This window comes from Theropithecus gelada, chromosome 7a (genome assembly GCF_003255815.1).
Source record: "Theropithecus gelada isolate Dixy chromosome 7a, Tgel_1.0, whole genome shotgun sequence".
In the NCBI taxonomy this organism is placed as follows: Eukaryota; Metazoa; Chordata; class Mammalia; order Primates; family Cercopithecidae; genus Theropithecus; species Theropithecus gelada.
In genome coordinates, this window is record NC_037674.1 from 15,123,078 (window position 1) to 15,127,160 (window position 4,083).

The following is a 4,083-nucleotide window of genomic DNA, read 5'->3' on the forward strand; positions in this document are numbered from 1 at the left end:
TGTTAGATACTGTCCTCAGAGGACTGGTCATCCTTGGCTGTCTGCTCATGTTTAAAAGTCTCAAAAAAGCGAAGATATTAACATGGAGGATGCAAGACATAAGATGATGCCTCTGAGTGCTCTCCGCAGAGCGACCTCAGTCTTGGCATTCCTTCAAGAGTATCTTAACATTTATTTTAAACTGAACGCCTCTACAACAAAACAGGGGAAATCATGAGGCAGAAGAAGTAAATTGGGAAAATAACATTGAGCAAAACAGCTGCCAAGCATCAAGGATTTTCATCTAGTCCCCAGTATGGTTGAATGATATGTGCCAAGTGGGTATTCAAAAAATAGTCATGATAATAATAGATGATAATGATCATCAGTACTTTAGAGGGTGCTTTGGAAGAATTGGGCTTTAATGCTTTCTGTACTGTTTTTAGCTCTGTCTCTAACTTGCTTCATCTCTTAGGGCTAATGACGTGGCCATCTGTGTCTCTAGTTTCCCCATCTGCAAAAAAGAGATTGTATCATTTCCTACAGAAAGCCTGTGGACTGTGTTTAATATCCTCCAGTGAAACATCGTATCTAAATATAAAGCAGGCAATAAGAAGCCAAATGTTACCAAGGGAATAAACTCTAAGACAGAGTATTATAAATTAAAATTAATTAAGAACTTCTAAGTAATATTCTACTGACCTTTGGTTGATGCGAAGGTACTTATATTGCATACACTTTAGATTTTTTAAAAGTAGATGAGAACATAAATTATAAATAAATAAACAAATCCTAGGATGCTTTGACTCATTAAACTCAGTATCTTAGACATATTAATCCAAAATATTTTGTGGGTTCTAAATTAATTTCTAAAGCAAACCAGCATTACTTAAATTAAATCTATATAACAAAGTAGCAATAATTCTTAAAAACACTGTAAAAATACACAAAAGAAGAAAGAAGAAATCCTTCTTTTTGGCTATAGAAGATATGGGGAGAAAAGTAGAATTCAGAGTAGCCCATGATTGCCTAGTTCGTATAGCCAAGCCAAAGGTACTATCTGAGTACATCTGACATGATTTGAGCACATCAGCAAAAGCCATTGGTTTCTCTGACCCTGACAGCCTAAATTGCCTTATTTTCTAAATTTCCTCTAATGATGTATATAGTTTCTCCTTTTTTCTTTTGTTTAGTCTGATGGTGCCTTGCAAAATTCAGAAGCCTTTTAAAGTTAACTTGTATTCTTATCAAAATAATACATGTAGACTCTTTTAAAATATAACTGAAAGACTTAACAAAACAAACAAACAATTACAGTCCCAGAAACAAGGACCTGCAATAATTTTAGCTGCCTCTTCTGGCAGTCATCACACATCCCGATATTTCTGAATAACTCACATTCTACTCTGTTTCGCATCACACATTTTGAGCATAATTTGATTGCCTCCTGTCATGGTAGATGAGGATATCGCTCTCTTGTGCAATACTTCCAATCCTTAGGAAAGTAAAGTCCCGACTGGAAGGGCGTTAGGAATGGAGTGTGGGGAGAAGATCTGGAAGTGCAGGCTGGTGGGGAAGCTGACTAAGGAGAGGCAGCTGGCCCAGCAGTGTGGCACCAACAGCAGATCTAGCTGGGGCTCTAATTACTTCTCAAACAGCCGTCAATCTCTCCAACCTGAGCTTTCATTTCGAAGGTACTTAGAGAAGCCAGTACCTTAGCTAAGAACTATCACTGACAGACAAAAAAACAAACAAACAAACAAAAAAACCTCTAGCGTGAAAAGTAGACATTAAGACAAACCCATAGAGAAGAATTATCCTTAATATCCTCAGTGAGATAGTAGGAAATGTTTCCTGCCCTTAAAAATGAAGATCCAAAGAACACACACACAAAAAAAAAAAGAAAGGAAAAAAAGCTCTTGGGAAATTCTTAACTCTGCTGCCCAATCAGTTACCACCATCCATCTTCTTTCCAGCTTCTAAAATGTGTTGCGGTTATAGACTCACCTGGAACCATAGAGCGCTTTGTCTTCTCTCCTATTCCTTGCATCCTTCTGGATTTATGACATTTCTTTTTAACCCCTTACATGGGGTTTTAGTGGCATTTCAGGAGGAAATAGAATTGGATATGTATAAACAATCAGCCATTTCTTATCAGGAACCACACATGGTTCCTTTGCCGGGTTTTCTTCATTAAGTTAACATAAAACTTCAGATACAACATAAAAAGGCAGGAAAACAATGAATTTATCTGAGAAGATTATTTTATTTTATTGAGATTGTACCCCAAACAGGAGCAATTTCTGATGTGTTCATCTTTGTAAATAATAAATTAGCTCACATATCAAGTATGATGAGGGTGCTTTCTGCAGAAAATAGCAAAACTTTGACTCAAACTTGTGTGTACAACATGAAATTTATTGTCTCACATTAACTGGAAGTTCAAAGGTAGAGACATGTGACTTAGCAGCTCAGTGACATCATCAAGTACATGTTGCCCTGTCCGTACTGTGCTGTCCTCTTTGTCATCTTCATTCCAAGGCTGGCTCCCCTCACTGTCGTCATGATTTACTGTAGAGTCTGAACCTAGAAGTGGTGAACAATCCATGGAAGCTTCCTTTCTTGTTCCTTAACTGCTGCCCAGGGAGATCCTAACACTCTATAGGCACTTTGAGATATGAAAGAGTCTGGTCCAGTTGTAACGTTCAGGATGATGCCTAATGTAATGCTCTTCCTCTCCCCCAACTCAGGCTTGATCTGTAGCCCAAGGAACTCACCATGAGTGGATGAGAATCCTCTCCTCCTATAGCTTGATGTTTCCTCTTGCGGTTCTCCCTTCTGCCTCCACGGAGGTAGGAGGAAGGATGGGCAAAAGGAGGAAACACCTTCTCCTTGAATGGTGCAGCCATTGTTCTCTCATTGGTACTTTGGGGGGGAATCGCCAGAGGTGTGGCATGTGGCCCTCATTGTACACGTCTCTGGTGCCAGACACAGCACTGGACTGACCACTTTCAACCCCACTCAGCATCCAGCCGCAGCCTCCTCCAAGTCTGGCCAGCTTTCAAGTCGAGTTTCTATGGTGTCTCCTTGACATTGAGAAAAATCACCCATTCTCACCATGCCACAGGGTGGGTGTGCAGGATGCCCTCTCTGTTTACTCTGTCATCTCTCTCCAGTTCCTTTCTCACACCTCCAAATTCAGAGGGCAGATCAGCAAGTCCATCCTGAAGCAGATACCCAACTGGGGAAAAGCAGCCAGGCTTGCATTTTTCCCTCGAGCAGATGTCTCATGACCTAGACAACTCTCTTTAAATTTCTTCTGTTTTCTCCATAAATAACCTGGGTTTGCATGGAGGACAGAGGTAAGGGTTAGGGAGACGGTCCCACCCTCCTCAAATCACCTCAAACTTTTGTCTAACCCAGAGTGTCTCAACCTTAGCACTGCTGATATTTTGGACCAGACAATTCTTTGTTGTGAGGGCCGTCCTCTGCATTAGAGGGCATTTGACAGCATTCCTGACCTTTATCCAGTAGATGCCTGGAGCATGCCCCACTTCTTGACAATTATGACCGAAACTTCACTGGCTTAACCCCAAGAGTCCCCTCTGTTCTCCTAAAACCTGGTTTTTGAGACACAAAAACTAGGAAGAGATTCAAAGGATATCTGCTTTTCCTTGAGGCAGTGAAAGCCTCATCCGCTACCCTGAGGCAATGCATGTGAATGAGAGGGGCCAGGCAAAGGCGGAAGAGAAGTTAGATGCACAGGGAATATGGTTAATACAGCAAGAGCATCATGCCGTGTGTTCTATTTTCTCACCTGTTGCCTTACAATGTATACCACATGTTTATTCTAGTAACTCCTTTTTGTGTATATTACATTTTGTATATGGACTGCAATGAATACACATATAAAAAGAAATTTGAGGGAGGCAGAAAGCCTTCATCACTAAGTTCTGATCGAAATAGCTGATAAAAGAATTATTCTTCAAGCCCAACACACATGCCTGGAACTGTGTTTCTCAGTATTGAACTTCCCCTCCAACTTTGGAACTTACACTCCTAGTGAATTAAAAGGAGGCTTGGGTGTTTGAAGAAGGAGATGGA